This window comes from Manis pentadactyla, chromosome 5 (genome assembly GCF_030020395.1).
Source record: "Manis pentadactyla isolate mManPen7 chromosome 5, mManPen7.hap1, whole genome shotgun sequence".
NCBI classification, from domain to species: Eukaryota; Metazoa; Chordata; class Mammalia; order Pholidota; family Manidae; genus Manis; species Manis pentadactyla.
The window spans coordinates 62,855,998-62,879,403 of NC_080023.1; the positions used below are offsets into that span (position 1 = coordinate 62,855,998).

The following is a 23,406-nucleotide window of genomic DNA, read 5'->3' on the forward strand; positions in this document are numbered from 1 at the left end:
CAGCCTGGGGTGAGAACCATTGACTCAGGAGGAAGATCTCCATCCCTAAAGAGGCACCAGTGCTTCTACAGTTCTCACACGGGATTCCACAGCCACCAAAACCGTCCCAAAGTAGGCGGGATAGGTTTATTGACTACATACGGGACCTCTGAGGGCCTTGAGTAGAACTGAGCTTCTGCCAGGGGGCCTCCTATTAGTGGAGCCACCTTAAATCTGCCACGGCCACAGGTCTGCCTATGAGGCACTTACTGTGTGGTCTGGCTGGGACCCAGAAGTTTTGCTTTATCTCCTATCTCCCTCCATTGATACCCTATGTTTAATTTCTTATCTCACCCTCCATACCAGTTGAGGGTGGGGCATCTGGGAGGGTGTTGCAGGAAGCTGTGGCTGTCCCTCAGCACCCTGAGTCTAGAGCTTGGAGCCCAACAAAAGAAACCACCATTAGGAGGAGGGAGAGTGCTAAGCCCTGAGCCAGTGGCTTCTCCTCCCCAGTCGAGGTGAGATCCAGGCCTTGCCTGGAGGGCTGGGCTCTTCTGTGGACTTGGCGGCTTTTTGCCATGCCTCTCACAGTTAAAATAGTATTTTCTGATATTTATGATTATTTAAACTTCCTGGTTTTATTAATTCCTGGCAATCCTCCTCAGTCTCCCCTGAGCCTGGTGGAAGGAAAACACTGCCTTGTTACGGCATTTGTCAGGAGCTGCCTGCTTGTTCATGTGTGGAGGGCAGTGGACACAGATACAAGTCAGTGGAGCTATCACAATGCAACAATGCTTGCTCCTTTCTTCCAAACCTCTCCCTGCTGTTTGCTGGTGTGGGCCTAATCTTTCTCTCTACCATCAGGTATGACATTACGACCCATGTCATAACTCCATTTCCTGATAAGTGCTGCCCAGGTAAACTTGACTGTATCAGTGCTGACCTGCCTGACCTGACATACTACAGAAAATCTTAAGTGCATTAGGACGTTCCTACTGAACACTTTATCACAAAACCAAACAAAACGGGGTCACTTTCAGGACCCTATGGATTATCGGAAAAAGAAAGAATTTCATAAGGGGCTTTTGGGCTCAAGTATTGGTAGACTGAAGGAGGTATCACCAAAATCCTAAAAAAGGAAAAGAGCAATTTGCCCCTTGTATGTCTAGAGTTTAAGAAAAAGGCAGTGATACCCAGCATCTCTTAAAGCCAGGGAAAGTTCTGGCCTCACTCAGGGCAAATGGGTATTTGTAACTGTGGTCTTGAACTGGTATGTGATCACCTATTATTTCAAGTAGTTATGTATTACAGTTTGCCTGAATTAAAGTATGATGAAGATTTTTCAAGTCTTCCAATTTTTACTTTCCTGAAAGGAAAGACTAAGCAAGGAGGGGCTCTAAGAAATATTTATATACTCATGTTCATAGCAGTATTACTTACAACACCCCAAAGGTAGAAGCAACCCAAGCAAGTGTCCATTGGCAGATGAATGAATAAGCAAATGTGGAATGCACACATAATAGAATAGTGTGTTCTGTCTTAAGAAGGAAGGATCATATGCTACAACATGGATGAACCTTGACTAACACATGCTAAATGAAGTAAGGCAGTCACAAAAGAAAAAATACTGTGTGACTCCACTTATACGAGATTCCTAGAGAAGTCAGATTCACAGGGACAGAGAGTAGAATGGTGATTGGCAGGGGCTGGGGAGACAGGAGAATGGAGAATTATTGTCTAATAAGTACAGTTTCACTTCGGGAAGATGGAATAGTTCTGGGCATGGATGGTGGTGATGGCCACACAACAATGTGAATGTATTTAATGCCACTGAACTGTATACTTCAAAGTGGTTAAGATGGTAAATTTTATGTATGTGTATTTTATCACAATTTTTAAAAAGGAAATGCAGAGCAAATAGAAGATGTTATAATTATTATGCAGACCAAATGAGATGTTCTATGAATTTCTTTTTTGTTCATATTTATATAGAGAAAAACCTAAGTTACAAAAAATTGCTTTTATGTTGCCTGAGAAATAAATGTGAAACATGAAACAAGCTGTTCAAAAAAATGGTCCTTTGTCAGATGTTTTGAGGAAGCTAAACTTCCAAATCCAGGTGCCTACTGGGCATATCCACTGCTGGGTCGCAGGCTCTAGCCCCAAACTGAGGTCATCTTTCCCATCACAGCTCTCTTCATCTGGTCCTCCCATTTTAGCAAAAGGCATCATCACCCATTCAATTCCTAAGCCTGAAATCTAGGCCTCTTCTTTAACCTCTCCATTTTTCTCACCACCTCCTACATCTAATCCAAATTAGCAAGGCCTCTTTATCCATATGTACACATATGTTCATAGCAGCGCTGCTTATAATGGACAAAATATGGTGACAGTCCAAATGTCCATCAACTGGTAAATGGAAAAACAAAATATGGTATGTATACAATGGAGTACTATTTAGCAATACAAAGGAAGGAACTACTGACACAAGCTATACCATGGATGAACCTCAAAAACATGCTAAGGGAAAGAAGCCAGTCACTGACAATAACATATTGTATGTTACCATTTACTTGAAATATGTAGAAAAGGCAAGCCTGTAGAGACAAATAGCAGATCAGTCATTCCTTGAAATTGGGGGTGGGAGTAGGGATTAAGCACAAGGGAACTTTTTGAAGTAATGGAAATGTCCTAAAACTGAACTAGGGTGATGGCTGCATAACAATAAATTTACTAAAAATCATTGATTTTTACTTAGCAGCATTTTATGTGGAAAATAACTCCTATTTTATATTGAATCAAATGGATTTATTTTGGAAAGGATGCAAAGGAGCATGAGTCAAAATCAATAAGGAGATTTTAAAGGTTTCAAAAAAGATTAACACTCTTATCTACTCTACTCCTTAATTTTTCTCTGCATCTGCCTTTCCCTTTACCTGTCTCCAGCATTCTATTACTTCAGCCTATGTGTTTGTTCAACAAATATTTGAGCACCTGCTATGTGCTGCACACTATTCTAGGTGCTTGAGCTGTGGTGAGTAAACGGAGGAGAAAGCCCTGCCCTTGAGGAGCTTGCAATCTGGCATGGAGAGCCCACACCACCTCCAGGCAGCACTCCTGTGTCCAGGTCCTGACTGATCTGCACTACTGGGTGTAAAGGGATCCTTTCAAAACACAAATCTGATCTCGTGCCTCTGCCTAAAATCTTCCAAAGACTCCCTGTTACCTTTTGGATAAGCTTCAAACTTCTAACAAAGACCTACCCAGTCCTTTGTGACTAGGGTATGGCCACTCCCTTAGCCACTTCCTCCTTTGCATTCTTCACCTCCAGCCAGACTTTCATAAATACTTTCAGAGAATCCTTTTTATAACCCAGTTCTGGTTTAGGATGCCTTCCTGTGGTCCTCCAGCCTGCCAGACAGACTCCATCACACAACACCCATGGCATAGTATTTGCTCAATTAAATGTGTGGTGATGATAAAACACCCAGAAAGAAACATCCAGAGAAAGACAGGTTTGTCTGGTATTGACTTTGTTATTTGTATGATGTCATGGCCTCATATCTAAGGGAAAGTGTTTTTCTAATTTAGGAAACGGGAGCTCTATGTACTGTTTCCATGAAGGATATGTGAGAAAGTCATGATCTATCGCTCTTTAAAAAAAAAAATGAACATAGCAAGATTCCCTGGTCTAATTGCATGCCTGGAACTAATAGTAATGAAATGATATTCCTATAAAGCTCTGAACTCAGTTGGTTAAAATAAACAAAAGAAATATATTTTCAGAGAGAAATAAAACAGAAAAATCTATCCCTACTCTTGGCATTTAAGATCTTTGCTGTAGCAGTCGTATGTCTTAAATATTTTGATCTGATTCCTCTTACTGTGGATTATTGTTACTTCAGAATAATCTATCTGTTTCAAGTTTGGAACAAAAAAAAGAGAGAAATATCTGGTTTACCTCCCTCCCCAGCCTGAATTGATAGAAGCAGAAAGTTCAAAATGTGTGGGAAGTTTCCTACTTTAAAATGTATTTACACCCCAAAGAAAAGCTACTTTGATTTAATTTTTTTAAAGCATACATGGGTTTTAATTTGGTGGGAAAATATTCTTGTCATAAAAAGAGTCTGCCTCATTACCTCTTATAAAAAAAGTCTCCCCCCCGCCAAATTTGCAGAACTAAAGGAAGCATAAATTAAAACAACATTTGTTGTTTGTCTCTTTGATCAACAAAACATCCATTTCCAAAAGGAAAACTCTAAACCAGGCCAGATTAAAAAGCAGTCCCTTTTCTAAAATAAATCAGTTCCCATAAAATAGCTTCGCTTTCCAACTTGATAAGAAAGAAAAACAATGGGATGGGGTTGGAAGAATTAGGGAGAGGAAGAATTAGGGAGGAAATTGGGCTGGTCCTGAAGTTCCTCATGTTGCCTGTTAGCGTGACTGTCCTGGCCTATTGGTTCTGTGAATCTGTCAGACTTGTGACTTGGAATCAAGTAGTAAGGACTTAATGTGTTCTGTGATTTGAACTTCAAAAGCATCTTTTGCTATTTTCCATCAAATGCATGTAATTTTAAAAATACCCTGTTGGCCAGTGGTTCAAAGAGAGACAGTCCTCCAACAACAAAGGGGGTCCCACAGTTTCCCTCTCTACTTTTGCAAACTCTTCCATCTCTCTCTCTTTTCCCCTTTTGTCCACAAACAGAGAAAGGATATTTATGTATAACTGCAAGACAGCTTGCCAAGAGAAAAAAAGGAAGGAGAGGGGGATGAAATAGCAGCCAAAGGAGCAGTGTTTTCCTCTTCAGGACATATTTGACAATTTTCTTCTTTCTTCTTTCTTCTATGTTCTTTTCTAAGTTTTTGAAAAAGATTTTAAGCGTGATAAAAAAAACCACATACCATAAAATTCACCATTTTAACCACTCTTAAGTGTACAGTGCAGTAGTGTTAAATATATTCATGTTGTGTGACAAATCTCCAGAACTTTGTCATCTTGCAAAACTGAAACTATATCCATTGAACAAGAACTCTCCATTTTCCCCTTTCACAGTTGTTTTTAAATTAGAATTAAAAAGATGGACTCATCTGATTCTGTATAATGTCCTCATTACTTCATATGTCAGGAAGTAAAAACTTTTAAGTGTTTTTTTATAAGATAAAAGATACCTGCTTTCCGTGAACAGTGATCACTTGTTTACATTTCTCTCCATTACTGATCTTTTCCTCTCTCCTGCACATTCTAAGATGGTTGAAGCAGGAAACAAATCCGATACTTGACCCTTTAGCAGCCTGGCCTCTCTGACTCTCCCCCTAATGTAGGGACCAAGAGTGAGCTCTCCTCTAATCACACAGAACTATATTCCTAACTGGAGCACATGTCAAATATCCAGAAGCCATTTCCTCCCTCCAAGCCACCCAGCCTTCCCATTCACCGCCCCCCCCCACCCCACTCTCTAGCGGCTCTGACATGCTGATCTCTGGTCTCACATTTCACACCAGCTGCCAGGGTCCCCACTTGGGTTGGCTCCAGTTTTCTGGAGCCTGGCAGTTAGTTAATAAGAAAACCAGAGATGTAAATCAGGGGTTTGGACAGTTTCCTGTGGAGGAGCTTTTAAATTCCCATGAGATCTTTCCATCCAGGACACGAAGAGGAGACCATTGCTCCTCAGACACAAATTTGAATATAGACCAGATATAAACAAGGTGGGGTGTAAGTAGGGAGCAGGAGGGAAGCTCAAAGGCAAGATGCTTAGCACAGCTTTCATTCTTTTGCCTAAATCACATCCATTTAATGAAAAAGGGGATCTCATGCTGGATTTTTTTTTTAATAGCAGAATTCTTAGTCTGGCAGGTCCAGTACTGATAGGTGAAGGGCTCTCACTTGATAATTAGTAATATGGATTACCACTGGTATTTCTAAAAGCATGCTTCAAAGCAATTTTTTGTTTTGTGAACTCAGAAATTTTACAACTCTGATGGAACAGTTATTGGGGATCTATTCTCTCCCACGCACTGCAGTAGACACCGTAGATACCCAGATGAGTACAAACTATGTGTTCCCTGCCTCCAGAATCTTACCATCTAGTTGTCAAATCCTGGATATTACTGTATAGAAGGCTGAGGGCTGGTACAGGCTGAGGAACAAAGTCAGGGATCCTAAAGTCTTATGACGGATAGGATAAGGTAAATAAAGCACTTGGCAAAGTGCCTGGGACACAGTGTTCAATCAATGAAATTTGTAATTAAACAAAAGTGATAATAGCATCATCCAGATGGGTGTTTGCCCTGGGATGATGAGCAAAGACTAGATCTAACTGGGATTATAGGGCATATACATAATAAAACAAATAATGCTTTAAAGCAGTATAGGATAAACACCAAAAATTTAGTTAATAAATTTGGGGCACTACATAAACCAAGGGGGATGAGAACAACTTGGACTCAAAAAATGAGGTGACGGGTGTGCGTATAATGGGCTGGGAACATCCATGTACCCAGTATCCAGTATCCACATGTGTGGACACCCCTGGGCATCAGTGACGACTGAGGCATCATTCTTGCTCCTGAAACGTTTTTCGTCCAGGAGGGGAGGCTTTTGTTTTCATGGCACTAACAGCTCTACTCAAGGTGAACTGTGATAGGGGCTATAGTAGGCGACTGAATGATGTATTTTTGACCGTTCAGAGGAGAGAGAAATTGTTTTTGGTTAAGGATCAGAGAAGTTTCATTGAGAAAGGAATATGTTTGGCAGGTCCTTGGAAGTTGGCTACAACTTCCAAAATAGAGATTAGGGTTAGGGTAAGAATCTCAATCCAAACAAAGGAAAATGTGAATAAAGACCAAGGAGGGAAACCAAGGTATGCTCACAAAATAGTCAATATTGGGCTCATTAGGTAGTTAGAAAAACTGTCCCTGATAGCTGAGTTACTAAGTTAGGTGTCCTCCATTTCTTTTCCTAAGTGTTCTGAATGGCAGTAAAGTCCTTGCCTGTGGAGAATGGATGTGCCCGTTTGCTTCACCCTGTAAGATACAATGAAACTCGTCCTCTTACTGAAGTACGTTAGCCTGCAGTGTTCCCTTTGGTCATCCTGGGTAATGTAAGAACAAGGCATGGGCTTTGGAGTCAAACAAACCTCTTTGGTTCTTCAATCTGCCCCTTTTACACTGTTGGACCTTGGCAAATTACCTAAAATTTGAGCTTCATTTTCTCATCTGTGAAATGAGATTAGTCAAAGTTTCCTTGAGGTATTCCTATAAAAATTAGATAGAAATAAAAAGTATATAAAGCCCAAGGCATGGTATAGGACTCATACTAGGCTCAAAATGATACTACTAGTCTGTGGCTGGCTCTTTCTGGTCCACCACTGAGATATGGCAGCCAGCAGCCTGCTAGAATCTGCCCAGGATCCTGTTATCTTCTTGCCTTTGGCCAATAGAAGCACACCTTGGACACCTCCCAAAGGTGCTGGCTATATGAACTTGAAAAATAAGTTTTCTACCTCATCTTATCTCCTGGTTCCTAGGCAAGAGCACTAAAGTATGCGGAATAACACTGATATCCAGCTTGGAGTGGAACAGTTTCCTGAACACCTACTGGGAGAAAGTTGTGCTTAAAAACAAATAAGCTGAAAAATAAAGAAAATTTTCCCCTTGCTTGAATCTGCATGCAAAACTACAAAATAAAACTGTGTGACTTGAGGCAACTGAAAGAGATCCTGGAAAATGAACTATTATCTTGGTGCCTGGTGGTAGAATCTTTTTTAAAAGCATATTGTTTGTGGATTTTTTAAAGAATAAGAGGAGATGGATTAGCTTCTTTAAGTCAATAGTCAGAGTGAGGCTGCCAAAAAGTAAACAGGAGTTACATTCAATTTCTCTGTTTTCCCTCTGAGAGCCAGAGAAGCTAATACTTCAAGACCAATGAAGCCCCCAGCTAGCTAGTGGAAATTTTTATTTTCAAAAGCAAGTTTACAAATGAGGATAAGGTGATTTGAAAAAATTTAAAACCTAAAGAACCAAAATGGATTTAACTCCTTTTGAAAAATATGTAGACATTAGATACCATATTGTAAACCTGAGAAGCAATAAGTCATCTACATTTCAAAAATTCCCATTGGTTTTACCCTAGAAATTTTTCTTATTTTTATCTCTTGAAGTTACACTTCAGTAGACCTTGGGTTGTACTTAAAGCAGTGGATGGCAATGTTGATGACATTTAAATATTTAAAATATCTGCATAGTCAAGATTTCATATAACACAGTCTTAGGAAGAAACCTAGCCAGTGGAATAGGTGTCTTGATACTATGAATAAAATTAATAAAATGCCCTTTTGGAAAGGCCTAAAATTCTGATACAGTGCAAAAACAAGAAGTACCAAATCAATGAGCAATCAAAAATAAAATAATTTCATTTGTGTTGTTATGAAGAAACCATTGTTGGTGACTTTGATGAATTATCTTGCCAGGAAGCAGCTCTTTACAATAAATAAGTGATAGGCTTGTATGTAGTGGAATAACACAATATTGTTGGTCACAGAGATGGATTTTCATAAATCATTTGTTCAGTTTGTATGTCAGTTTATACCAGTAATATTATCTGTCTCCATTTCCTGTTCTGCTATCTCCTTATGCATTGCATCTGATTAGATTCAGATTCCTCAGCTTGGACTTAAAACCCTCCACCTACTGCCCTCCAGGCATGCAGGTGTTTTCCATCCCAGGTGGGCTCTCTGCCCAGTCTTTCTCCCTTTTTCTCTCTTATCTCCTGCGTGGTCTTGGTGGCTCTCTTATCTGACCCAGTCATCATGCAGGCTCTCAATCAGGGAGCAGCTTTTATTAAAACAGAATTTGCAAACCAACAAGAGGAATTGCACTGAACTCCACCTCTAAATGGTTATGCTTCCCCAAACTCATACCTCTCCCAATCCTTATTTATCTTCACCTGTATCTCCAGAAACGTAGGAATATTTTTTTGAAAAGAAAAAAAAGTGTACAGTTTCCATCAGAACATACTACATTAAGACCCAGTAAAGATTTCAATCCTAAATTCTTACCCTACTTGGACATCATCAATTAAAATACTTCCCTTGACAGAAAATCATATTCACGCTTCTGTGCAGGCACAGGTTGGAAATGCTGGCTGGCTCAGCCTGTCCTCTCTTGCCCACACCGCCTCCCCACTTTCCCTGTGCGCATTCCCCCCAGTGACAGGGGCATGCCAGTATTTGATTGCACTCCAGTTGAACCCATGCTGTTAAGGACCTGTCACTTGCGGAGTTCTACCTTTCAGGATTGTGGGGCCGTCAATACTCACTGTCACCTAGATCACACATCTGTTTCCAAGAGTCAGATGCCCTTCACATACCAAGTGCACTTCACCTTCTTCCAGAAGGTCGCTGCCACTAAAGGGAGGTAGCAGCTCTTAGTAGTTCACGTCAACCCTGTTCAGAGCTGCAGGGCTGAAAAGGAAAAACACTTTCTCCAGCACAATTACAATCACTCTTAAGCTAGTGAGCTTTAGTGGTTTCAACTGCAGCTTGACTTGTACCTTTTCCAGTGAATTTACAAAATGTATTTTGTTTCTGAAATTTTGCTTGGTGATCAAAATTTTTAAATGAATACTGTGAGTTGAAGACTTCATAATTGAAAGGAAAAGAGGGGATTGATGAAAGGAAAAGAGGGGATGTGAACTCAACAGTCCAAGCAGGTTTATTGCTAAAACTCAGAGGGACCCCTCTGTGCTGGACAGCAGAACAAAGGAAAAGAGATCTCTAACAGGTCAAGAGGCTTTTTATGGCCAGGGCTTTGGCGGGCTCTTTGAGGGAAGGGGTCAGGGGAAAGGTGGACTGTGGCTTGCTGATGTGTCCTCTGGAGGATGCTTGTAGCCTAGGTAAGGGGACACCTAGGTCTCTCTGAGATAGTAGGTGGGTTTATTCAAAAGGCAGTACTCCTGCCCAGATTCTATCAGTAATTCTAAAACATAATTATCATTCTCCTCATACAAAGTTAATTATGAATTTAAGGGCAGCCTAATTAATAAGTTAAAATTTGAAAAGCACTTACTGTATGCAGATATCATTCTACATGCTTCATATGAAATATTACATCTAAAACTCCAGCAACTCTATGACTCAGGTTCAATTTTTAGCTCTCATTTTACAGATGAGCAAACTGCTTCATGGAGCAGGTAATGATCAGCCCAAGGTCACAAAGTAGGTGCTGCAGCCAGGATTCAAATCTCAGTATTCTGCTCGCAGAGATTACGCTCTTAATCATGATGCAATGCCAGTCCCACAGGAGTGGCATTCCACCCTGGGAATGGTGGTCAAAATCAATGAGCCCAGTACCTCCCATTCAATCTGTCTTCCACATGCATCAGCATGGCTTCTTGAAGGTGTATAGCTGATCAAGACACTGGTGTAAAACTTCTAGTGATTTCTCATTGTGTGCAAGATAAAGTCTGAATCCTGAAGATGGCCCCAAAGACTTTGCTTCCACCATCTGCCTCTTCATCTCTGTCGCTGCCACCTGCCCAGACCTAGCCATGGCACTTGCATTCCCCCAGTTGGCCTATGGTATTTGATGAGCCAGGACCACCACATCTTCTGCCTGACCTCTCTCTCCCCTCCTCTTACCCCGGAAAGTTCACGCACATCCTTCAGCACTTAACCCAACCATCTTCTTAATACCCTTCCCTGACATAAACATCCTCTCCTGTCTGTGACCAGTACATAGAACTATTAATCACAATTAAAATAGCGACTGTTTTTGAGCTCTTGTGTTCAAGATATAGTGCTGAACATTTTGTATGTTTAGTGAGTACAATACATGAGCCACAAACACAATTATGAAATAAATATGACTCCTTATTTTAAAACTGACTATAATTTCTATTTCAAGACCTCATTCTGACCTCATTAAGTCACCAACCAAAATTTCAGAAAGAAAATCCACTTTGTAAATTCACTGTAAAAAGTACAAGTCAAGCTGCAATTGAAACCTTTAAAGCTCACTAGCTTAAGAGTGATTGTAATTGCGCTGGAGAAAGTGTTTTTCCTTGTCAGCCCTGCAGCTCTGACCAGGGCTGAAATGAACTACTTACAGCATTTCTGTTTGGAGACCTCATTGGAGACTTCATGTCAGCCAACTCAGAGATCCTCCAGCTCCTGGAGTTGCAGCCAAGCTGTGAAGAGCTAAGGCAGAGTCCAGGGTGTGCATGTGTGTGTGTGTGTGTGTGTGTGTGTGTCCAGTGAAGTTGGTCCCCAGGCCATGGTCTCCTTGTGTCTGCTCACCATTGGAGCTAGGATGGTGGAATACGCAGCCTCCTCAGATGCATCGGGCATCTGTGTCCTTTAGGTTTTACCAGAAACATTCTGCCTTCCCTGGACTTCTCTGGGTTGGGACAACTGGTGGAAAGTGAGAGGCTCTCTCCTGCCTAGGTACATCATACAGACATTTCTAGGACTCTTACTCCATAATGGGGTCCCAGCAAGTCTGGCACTGAGCCAGCTCTCCAAACTCCTGCTGGCAGTCAGGGCCCACATACTTTCTGCTCTTAAATCCCTCGGCCAGTCTGGAGCATCCATCTTGCACTGCACAGGACTCAGAGTTGCTCCAGCTTCTAACTCCCCTTCCCTTCCCTCCTGACTCCCCTTGCCCTTCTTCGTTGTTCCTAGGAAGCTGTAATGTCTGTTGGGGAGAAAAACTAGCTCTCACCAACTGAGTGTTCGTCGAAATCTTAAGTCTAATGCCTGCATTCCTTTGTTCATGTGTTCTGCTGAGTCGTCCTTTCCTTGATCAATGAGGGTCACCAACTGGGAGGAAAGATAGGACTGAGGAAATTCAGTGGAAGGAATGAGAACAGCTAATGTGTATTACACCTGCCCCCCAGATGCACACACTCAGTGATCATTTTATGTAATCTTCACAAAAATCTAGGAGAGGTGTAATAATTCTTTACAGAGGAAAAACTGAGGCCTGGTGAGGTCAATTAACCTTGCCCATCCATAGCTAACAAGCTCTTGAATCCAGTCCACACTCTTGACCAACACACTTGACTATCCCTATCACACGTTATTGAAATAATTTCTTTAGATGTCTGAGTTTGACTTAAACCATGAGCTCCTTGATGTCAAGGCTAGGACCTCACCCATCTTGATATCCCCAAGGCCTAGCACTTAGCAGATATACAGCAGATGGCATTTGAATGGAAACGGGTCAAGGAGAGGGAAAGGAAGAGAAAGAGAGACAAAGGTCAATGGGAAATTTTTTCTTAAGCTATTCTGAAACTCCTGAATGATATTTTGTCAACTAAAATATAAGTGGAATTGAAAATATCTAAATTATGTCCAGAACTGGACTCTCATCACATTATACTTTCAGATTATTCTAGGCCTATAAATTAATTCCTGTGTCCAGAAAAGAACAGAGTGTAATGCCATTGGTGACACAGCAATAACACGTGGGCATCACATGCTCATATGAGCAGTGACCAGAACGGCTGGCAGTGGTTCTCAGCCAGTGAGGTCCTAGTTGAATTTTATTTACTTTGTAGACATAGTCATCCAAGAGACGTCTGATAACTTCTAGAATTTCACATCTTTCTTTAAGTTTTTGTCTGAAAACTTGTTATCCCACATTACATAAATCCATCTGGTAACAAATATCATATTTATTAGACTCTGCTTCCAGGTGAAGGGTAAAGGTTTTAGGCTGTGACATGCCCAAATTACAATCAAAGGCAGGTTTGCTGAACAGTTCTTTTTTTTCTTCATTTATCCACAGTGTGTTTTATTTTAAAAATTTTGTTATAGCATCTTACTATGCTGATGGACAGTGACTGTAATGGGGTATGTGGTGGGGACTTGATAATAGGGGGAATGTAGTAACCACAATGTTGCTCATGTGAAACCTGAGCATAAGATTGTATATCAATGATACCTTAATAAAAAAACAAAAACAAAAAACTGTATGTGTTCAAGCTTGTCTCAGGTTTATAGGAGTTTGGTTTTTCTTTTGATATTTTTTCTCCTGCCTCCCCTTGTCTTTCACCCTCTAGCTACCATCTCTCACACTTTATCCTTCTCTCTCCTTCTCTATCTCTTTTTTTTCTTCCCCTTTCTACTTTTCATTTTCCATCTTTTCCTCTTCCTTTCCACATTAGCCTTGGAGTAGCTAGGCACTCAGGAAACTGAGTTCACTCTCCAGGTGTGACAGCTCAGCCTAAGCTTAGGGGATGAACTTGATTTTGGGGGTTGTCTTGCTGTCTTACAAATGCTCAGCATGAGAACATGAGAGGATAGGATGGGCACAAAGCAACTGGATAGCTTATCAAAATTAACTTATTTGGTTTAAATATTTCAGAACCCACAGTGCTTTCATAATAATTAAAATCTTTATTGTATACATTTAATTCAAAGAGTAAATCATACTTTTTGTTTAAAAAAAATGCCCCAATTCCATAAAAATGTTCCAAAGCAAAAGATAAATTTGTATTTATCCCCCAGCATTCTTCTCCCTGTAGTCCTATAGTGGAGCATTTCCTTCCAGATATTTTCTGGACTTTTATAAAACTTATAATAAATACTGTATATAATGTGCATGTCACTTTTTTACTTAAAGAAATGGACACTCTCCAGGTCACTACTACAGGTCTGCCTCCTTCCTTGTAATTGCTCCATGGTGTGCTTCAAAATTAGCATAACCTTTTTCTATATGTACTTTTAGTTTGCACCCAATTTCCAGGATGCATTCGTAATCTTTCAACCAAGACTTTCCAAAGAGAATGCTGTCATTCCTTCTCTCCTTAATGATTTGAGGCTGCTGACACAAGTGGCTGTTTCTTAATCAGTGACCTCCATAACAATGGCAATGTCCTTCATTGCCTACATTTCCAAGAGGACAAAAACTTGCTGACTACCTTCACCCTCTGAAGCTATTCCTTCAAGTCTGATTCTGCTAGTTTTGCTGTTGTTCTGTTCTTCCTTTTGGCTTCTGTTTAGACCCAACAGGTCAGATCCCAAATCTGACCTGTTAAGCTGTGTGCACTGCAGTTGGGTGCTGTACTAACAGGCATCTGAAGTGGCATAAATAGCCAGGAACTCTTGCCTACCTAGTCCTGTCCCCTATTCTTTGGATTCTGACCTCTGCAAGATCCTAAAGAGCTCTCTGGGTAACAGGATGCATAAAGGCCTTTACTTGGGACCCTAGTCCTGGGGCTACAAAGAACAACAGAAAACATGCAAATGCCCGTGTCAATATGAGTCAGCTGCCAGCAGCGGGGGCTGCCTTAAAGAAGGAGAAAGGGTGGGGAAGGTGTCAGCTCAAAGGACTTGGGGTGTGCTGGGCTGTTTACCAGAAAGGATGGCAATGGAGAGGTAAAAGACAAGTAACTCTGAGAAGCTGAAAGATACTATAGGGGTTTTCCCCTTTCATTTTATAATCATAACTTCAAGAAATTATTCCTCAGGTTTGGAGTGGTCTTAAATGCATTTCCTTACTTTAAATTTCCATTTTCACATTTTGTTCACTAGGATCGTTCACTTTTCTTTGTCACGTTTTGCTGTGAGTGGTTCAAAAAAGTTTAAATAGTAAAGTGAACATAACATTAGAAGTTATATAATGTTTGTGCTAAATCCAAACACCCATTTAAGGAGGGAGCACCGTATGTTCTAATATTTTCTCTGAAGCAACGATCAGTGTTTCTAGGTCTTCCAAGTACCTTCTTTCTTGTTTGTGACTTGTTTACATTGACCATGAAAAAGTCCCTAGAACTGATTTTCAGTATTCAACAGATGTTGTCATTGTCTTTTTAAGGTGTCAACACCCAAAGAAAGAGTAAAAATGAGCAGGGAATTTATTGAATAACTATGGCAAGAGTGTGTTGCTGCTATCATTATTATTACTGATGTTGTTTAGCAAAGACTTATGTTTCAAGTAGTTATATTTTTCACATTAAAACTATTTGGAATAATAGAATGCCAAACTAAATTGGTAAGAAGTAATGTTTGATTATTTCTAAATAAAATTTAGTTTAATAAAGTACAGCATATATTATAAAACTATACTATTGTAACACAGAAAAGAAGCTAAATTTATGAAAACTTAAATTCAGAGCCCAAATCATGGACATAATTTCTATATGTAGGTTCTGTAGAATACAGTTAATTAAATGTATTAGACTAACTGAATTAAATAATTCAAAGAATAGTTGCTGCATCTGGAACTTAGAGATATATGGAAGTGATTCAAAATGTCTTGAGTTTTTTTTCCTCAGAAAAGATACTCATTCTCACAGATGTCTCCTTACTAATAATAAGATCTGACAATTGTAGTGGAAAAACAAGCTTCTAAATATGTATGCACTTTGAATCAACCATTCTGAATTGTACTAAATCCTCAGCACAGCTTAACTGGATGTGATTTTAAATATTTTTAGGCTATCATATTTTTCTCAAACTGAACTTTGGGTTTGTAAGTTGAGATATTTAAAAGAGGTGAGAGGAAAATGCTTTGGTCTGTGACTGCAGCACGCACTGGCGCTGGCTGCCCCTCATTGCCGTTCTGTCAGCTCCTGTTTTTTGACTCCGGACCCTCTCCCGTCACCACCTTGGTGGACCTTCCACACATCACCCTGGTGTCACTGTGTAGTTGGGGGCTGTGGACCCCACTCTGTGGGATGTACTCCAGTCTCTCTGGTCTTCCCTCCCACCACTCCCTCCAGCATCAGAGGCGGCTTGGCAGTGGGAGTTGGGGAGCAAAAATATGCCTCTTTCAAAGCATAAATTCCATGGTGTGTGAATTATATCTCAGTATGGATGTTTAAAGAATCACTACTTAAAACAGAAGAAAAAGTATGCCAATAGCATGCCCTCATCTCTAAGAGCAGATTGTGTACTTTTTTCCTATTTGTTACATCCTCTTAAAAGGTCTTAGCATATTTTTAAAGCTCTGTTTCTTGATCAACATATCAGTTTTCATTTTTTAAAAGACACTTTGGATTCTAGTGTGATGCACCATTTCTGAGTGCAGTCTTAATAGGGGAACTAAGAGGCAGCAAGACTTCACAGAGACCATCTTTAATAACTGGCTTGAAGTTTATCCTTACATACACTTGATATGTGTAACTACTTCATAGTGACTAATCAGTTATGCTTTGTGAAGGAGGGATGGACCATTTTGCTTAAGGAGGACAGAGGCCCCAGGTAAGGGAACTTGCCCCTACCTCATGCCAAGAGAGTTAATTCTGTGTTGCTGGGAGATTTCTCCGTTCTCAGTCTCACCTTTGATCCCCAGAGACTGGTTGTTTTCCTTTCATCTACAAATACCTGACAATGACTCTGAGTTACAGATGAAGGTAAAAAGCATTTGTCCCCCAAATATGTAGTACAATGGAAGCCCAGGTACCTCCCATCATAGTGAAGGATTTCACTGATATAGTACAGGTTATGTGGGAGGTAAGAATTGCACCCAAAGTAAGTTTTTAATCACCAATTTAAAGTGATGTTTCACAAAGGAATAGAGGTATCTGTTCTTCCCTTATGAGATTTCACCTGACCCTGAGCACTTAGAAAACAAGATTTTAAAAAACCCAGCAGGACACAGGAGGTCTTATCTGTTCTGCCTACAGAGCTGCTGGCTGTTTCTTCCATCTGATACCTATTTGCTCAACATCGTGGCAGCAGCAATGTGTGCTCTAAACTGAGGACTGGCCACTTTTTTTTTTATTAAAGTATCGTTGATACACAATCTTATGTTGGTTTCAAATACACAACACAGTGGTTCAACAATTACCCGTATTATTAAATCATCACCTCCTCTACTGCAGTTACTATCTAGTAACCTAATAAGATGTTGTGGAATCATTAACTGTATTCTCCATGCTGTACTACCGTCCCCATGTCCAATATATATTGTGACTGCGAATTATTGTGCCCCTTTATTCCCATCACCCTCCCCTCCACCCCAACCCCTCCCCCTTGGTAACCACTAGTCCCTTCTCAATGTCTGTAAGTCTACTGCTATTTTCTTCCTTCTGTTTTGCTTTGTTTTTATACTCCATGAAAAAGTGAAATCTTATGGTATTTGTCTTTCTCTGCCTGGCTTATTTCACTGAGCAATAATACCCTCTAAATCCATCCATGTTATTGCAAATGGGAGGATTTGTTTTCTTTTTATGGCTGAATGATATTCTATTGTGTATATGTACCATATCTTCTTTATCCATTCATCTATTGATGGGCATTTAGGTGGCTTCCATATCTTGGCTATTGCAAATAGTGCAGTGATAAACAGGGGTGCAAATATCTTTTTGAATGAGGCATTTTTTTTTTCTTCAGGTAAATTCCTAGGAGTGGAATTACTGGATCAAATGGTATTTCTAGTTTTAGTTTTTTGAGGAACCTCCATATTGCTTTCCACAATGGCTGCACCAATTGACATTCCCACCAACAGTGTATGAGGGTTCATCTTTCTCTGAATCCTCACCAGCATTTGTTATTTCTTGTCTTTTGAATAGTGGTCATTCTAGCAGGTGAGAGGTGATAGCTCATTGTGGTTTTAATTTGCATTTCCCTGATGATTAGCAATGTGGATTATCTTCTCATGTGTCTGTTGGCCATTTATATTTCTTCTTTGGAGAAGTGTTTGTTCAGGTCCTCCACCTATTTCTTAATTGGGTTATTTGTTTTTTGGGTGTTAAGGTGTATGAGTTGTTTATGTATTTTGGATGTTAACCCCTTATCAGGTGAGTCATTTATGAATATATTCTCGCATACCATAGGGTGCTTTTTTGTTCTGCTGCTGGTGTCCTTTGCTGTACAGAAGCTTTTTAGTTTGATATAGTCCCACTTGTTCATTTTTTATTTTATTTCTCTTGCCTGAGGAGAGGTATCTAGGAAAAAGTTGCTCATGCTTATAGTCAAGAGATTTTTGCCTATGTTTTCTTCTGAGAGCTTTAGGGTTGACCACTTCTTTAAAGCTTAAGTTATGAACATCACCTCCTCCACCCAAAACCAGATTCCATTGGACATGAAGATACAAGATAGGCAACACTAGCTTCCTGCTTCTAATGCCTACCAAAGGCGTGTGGGTACTGTGTTGACTGAGTGACAGGTGTGTATGTGTTTGTGATACCATATTGAACACAAATCCAGTTTTAATGGAAATAATACCCTATTGGAGGTGGGCAGGAAGCCTTTTGTGAAGATTTCCATGAAGAGGTTTATTCAGTGGTTGCTGTGGTAGCTAAGGCTTCTGCATTTGGCCAGGATATAACAGAAAGCACAGCCAAGTAAAGGCAAATGGTATCAGCTCTCCAGGAACTGAGGTTTCTAGTTCCTACCTAATTAGGCATTCTCTTCTCTGTGTCTCTATGTATATTTATTGCTTTAAATACAGAACCTGAAATTTTAACAAGAGGGGTTCTGCTTGAGTGAGAAGAAATAAAAGCATTTTCAAACCCATTGTTTAATCTCTGGAGACGACATGTGAAAGCAATTAAGAATGAGCATCTCTAAGGAAAAAAATCTTACCTCTGTTGAAAGAGGCTGGAAGAGCCTTTGAAGAAAGATGAAACTGAAAAGAGTACCATACCTTCCTTAAGAATATTAACTGGGCGCTTGTATCATAAATGCAAAGCAAATGCGTATGTTGTCTAAGACCGACAGGTTTGCAGCTGAATCCACAATCTCCTGAAAGGTCACAGCCATAACTATTGAAATAATCACCTGCTCCTCATCTAGAAATGATGCTCTTGGAAACAAATGGGGGCTGCAAGGCAGATTTCAACAGCATGAGTCGATCGATCAGCAACAACCTGAATCTCTCCGGTTGACATATACAGAAAAGAGGACAAACGGAGAAAAAGGAGGTTATTTTCCTTGAAATGTGAGCTTTTTCTTTTTTTTTACGCTGTGAACTTTTTACCTTGCTTCATTCATGCTTCATTTGATCAATTACTAACTGTATAGCCCCTGAAAAGCGAGCGCGGGCTTCTTGAAAGTTGGTGTTTTGCTTCTGGATTCCTCTTCATTTCAAAATGGGGTGGGGGGCGGGGTGAGGACACCTTTCTGACTCCGAACTGATGGAGACGCTGAGGGTGTGCGCGTGGCCCTCCGGAACACCACGGGGACCAGAAGACCCGGCGCGCCGAGGGCGAACGGAGCGCGACTCTGCCAGCCGGAATCCGCTTTCAAGCCTCAGGGAGCCTCCTCTGCCATTGAGATGCAAATGAAGTCCTGAGAGCCCGGGCCAATCCGGGAGGCTTCCTGTGGGATTACCTGGTGGCGAGCGCCGAGTAAGGGCGGCGCGGCCGCGGAGGCGTGGTAGCCGGCGCCCCCGCCCCCGCCCCCGCCGGGCCCGGCGCCGGATTCAGCCCTCGGGAGCCGTGCGCCCGGCCCGCCGCGCCGCAGCCACTGTACACAAGCGCGGCAGTGCAGGGCGCGGCCCGGCCCCGGCGGCGATGGCGCGCACCGCCTCCTCCGAGCGGCGGCGAGGTTTGAACTTGGCGTCGGCCTGGAACTCCCCGCGCCCCGGGGGACGGCGGCCCCGCGAGCGGCTGTGGTGAGTGCGGGGCTCGCGTCCGCTTCCCGGGCCAGCTACGGGAGCGGCCGGGGCGCACTGCTGCCCCCGAAGGGGGAGGGCGGGGGCCCAGCCGTCTGCTCTCTATCGGGGTGTATTTCCGTCCCCGCGGCGACTCTGGAGAACCCTGGCCGTGAGGGTGGGTGCGTCTCGGGGCTCGTTTCGCTGCCAGCGGCCGGATTGACGCGGGGTGGGTGGCGCGCTCCGAGGCTCTCCTGACACACCTGGGCCTGGGCATTCTTTATTAGGGAGGCAGAGACTGCCACTTCGAGAGGAAAATAATTACAGATTATTGACAGCATGAAAACTTTTCAGAAGAAATGATCTGTGAAATATTTTAATTTTGATAAATTGCTTCCCATGAGGGCCCCTGCTGAGTTTAGAACGACCTGCCTTTCTTAATTTTACTGGATCTGTTTCTATAGGAAAGATCCCCCTGTGCTTTGAGCGGCACGCCTGCCCTCCTCCCCCGCCAACTTGTTCCAGATCTCAAGGCAGTTTTTTCAAAGGTGTATTCCACAGTCATATGGCAGATTTAAATCATGAAAATGAAATTATACCTGACACAAGTTCTTTGAGTTGCCAGGGGGATAAAAGTGTTTTGCTGAGGGAGGGGGAAGAGCTTATAAAATTTCAATACATGGAGCATCCGGTGGGGGTGGGGTACATCCGTCTCTTTTTATGATGTATTTTGGCATTCCTTTTTTCTTTTTCTTTTTTTAATCGTAGTGTTGTGAACTTCTGTGCAGGGAGGCTTTTGGACTGGAAGTAAGTGCCCACATGCATATATTCTCCATGAGGGGATTGCTGTGAGGTCTCAGGGTGCAACAGATCTTAGCACAGAGGCTTCTAAATACATTTCTGTGCATTTTCTATTTCTAATTATTTAACATTTAAAGGCTAAACTATCATTTCCAATTAAAAGCCCTTTGGCCAGACAGACATTTGGCTAAAGCAACCCCACCGCTTCCAGTAATTTCACCAAGTTCGTTTACATTTTAATTTTAGTGATTTTGGTCTCTTAAAATAATCTTTTTTCTTTATTGTATCAGCGCAGAAAAGGTAGAATATACAGAACTGAGAAAGAAGTAAACTTATTCATGACAACATTTATGTTCTGTTTGCTAAGGCCCAGTTTTTCATAGAAGCATAGTCCTTTGAAAACTTTGCATCTATGGACGTATTTTTTAAATTAGTAGCAAACCTGGTTTAGAAAGGAAAGCTCGAAATTGACAAGGAAATAAATGTGTACTTTAAAAAATGTTATAACCAATAATAACTTACATGGTTCATGGAACAGAATTTATTGTGGCAATTTCTCTTGAATCAACTTCGCACACCTGCTCCTGACAAATGGTTTCTGTTTGTACAGCCTGTTTTGTAAATACATCTCTACCATTAAGGCAAAGTGCCCAAACACATGCCCTTTTCCAGGGCTTGTAGCTAGACTCATAGAATTAATATTTTTATTGGTTTCTACATCAGAACTTCCTCACCATACACTTGATAAAACCCTGGAGAAGGTTACCAAGTGATGTTGTAGAGAATTTACTTCCCTGGAGATGTTAGGAATAGGATAAACATCCATCTGCCTAGGATGGCTTCCTTGCAGGACTGTCTGGATAAAGGAAGACTAGGTCACCTCTCAGAACCCCAGATTGAGGAATTCTAAACACATGTCAGCCCTCAATAACCTCAATAGTGTCATTTTCCTTTCAAAGGAAACGAAGATTAGCCCCCAAAGCACCTGAGTCCTGTATGAGGTGAAGCCCTATTTTGATTTATGTAAAACAATATTCTCCTTTGGTAAGAAAAATTAAAAATTATCCTTAGGATTTGCCAATTCTTTTCTATTTATGGAGAAACTCAACAGTGACTTAATTACTCTCTAAAAAGTTATAGGTTGAATATAGTGTAAGTTCTGCAATTTAAAAGTCAATGAATGAATTCATCCATGAGAATTAAAAGTTCTCTCTTAAAGGTGGGAAGGGGTATGTGTATAATAAAACCTCTGAGCTGAGGATGGTCTGCCTGAGAGCTTTCTCCACTTGACCCTTTTCAGTTTCCTATCTTGTGTGTTAAATCTTTTTAAGTTTTTACATCAGTATTTTACTTTCTCTTCAAAATGTATTCTTTCCATTTTCAGTGGAGAAACCATGTAGCACTTTTACCAAAACCCCGTATTCTTGTAACTCCTGCTAGAGGCCTTCTCCTGGGCTCCTGCAGTGTTTGCTGTTTTGCTGGGGTTTTTTTAAAAGGTCAGGATTTCAGGGATTGCTGCTTCCTGTGTCCTCCTGTTTGACAGTATCCTGTAATTCTAACCACTGTGTGACCTCAATTGCAGTGACACCTTCTCCCTTTCCGTAGTGTCACTTGATCTGGAGCAGCCACCCGTTTCTCCCTGCAGGACCACTTGGAGGGGTTCACGTTCTAGGAAAGGTCATGTCAGAAAGAAAATGGGGGGGAAGTCAAGAGTCTCCTGGAGGGCAGTTTTTCACCTTGCTTAAAGGAACAGTGCCTTCACTTCACACCCTTCAGGTTTTCATATTTCTAAGGTTTTCCGTGCATGCCAAGCATGTTTTCTTATGCTATAGAAACGCCCAAAGAAGCAATAGGAATACGAATAATGGTCATTCATTTGTTCAGCAAACATTTACTATGTGGGAGGCAGCCCGGGAACTGGAAATGGGTTCTTTGGCCTCAAGGAACTTGTCACATAGAAGGAGAAATCAAACATGTTAATAAGCCAGTACCATCCTGAGAGAGTACAGAAGTTAAAAACTTAGGCTAGTTCTAAGTCAAACCTACACCAACCTATGACTTGGCATTTCCACACCAAGCTGTTTACCCAAGATAGATGACAACAAATGTCCCTGAAAATAACGAATATTCATAACAACCATATTCTTAATTGCTAACAGGTAGAAACAACCCTGTGTCCATCAACAGGAAAATATTTCCATACAGTGGAATACTACTCAGCAATCAAAAGACATGAACTCATGATATACAGAACCACCTGGATGAATCTCAGAACCATTATGTTAAAGCAAAAGAAGGCAGACACAAAAAAATACATAAGCAATTCTACTTATGAGGTACTAGAACAGGCAAAACTAGGCTATGAGATCAAAAGTTAGTGGCCACCTCTGGGGAGTGGAGGGGTTGACTGGAAAGAAGTAAGAAGAGGTTTTCTGGAGTAGTGGAAATGTTCTGTCTTGTTTTGAGAGGTGGTTACATAGGTATACATAGCTATCAAACTCCACCGAATGAACACTGAGGACCTATGCATTTTATTGCATGCAAAATATTAGCTTCATTAGAAGAACTTGGGTTCTGTAGATAGACGAGGGTACACATACCATCACTACCTCTAGGTGTATATTATGTTGGGCAAGTTATTAAATGCCTTTGAGCCTGAAAACTGTACAATAACACATCTCCATAGGGCTGTTGTGAGGATTGAGTTAGATAATGAAAGTATTTAGTGAGAACTCAATATAAATCAGCTAATAATTCCACACACTGTAATAAATATGTGGTTTTGGTGTTGATAAAATTTGTAACTTTAGTGAAAACGATCTCATTTAAGATCATCAAGGATCTTGTAACCCATTAACAAGTATCCTTAGCATTCTGTGTATCTTCTTTTTAATGGGTCCTTTTTTGAGTTTGCAGGAAATTTAAAGTTCTTACTAACCACCTACCTGATCAAAATACCACTGGGGCTTTGCTTCACTAACAGACATAAACCCTGAAGACAGGAAGTACCCACTAGGCACACCACACACTGCTATTTCTGAGGACTGATTTAATAATGTTAGTAGAAGCTAAACTCCCAAACTA

The 23,406-nt window shown here is 41.1% G+C and overlaps 1 protein-coding gene across 12 annotated transcripts in view; it reads left to right on the forward strand.

The window, feature by feature from the left end:
- SHROOM3 (shroom family member 3) overlaps positions 1 to 23,406 on the forward strand; it is a 185,424-nt gene that overhangs the window by 74,099 nt on the left and 87,919 nt on the right. For 2 of the 12 annotated variants that reach the window (XM_036896796.2, XM_036896797.2), the window contains exon 1: positions 19,402 to 19,542. The exons of 9 other annotated variants lie outside the window; for them this stretch is intronic. The gene's annotated coding sequence lies outside the window, so the exon portion shown is untranslated. Of the gene's footprint in view, positions 1 to 19,401; positions 19,543 to 23,406 lie in introns of those variants that run through there. One more of the 12 variants, XM_036896792.2, reaches the window with a different exon arrangement.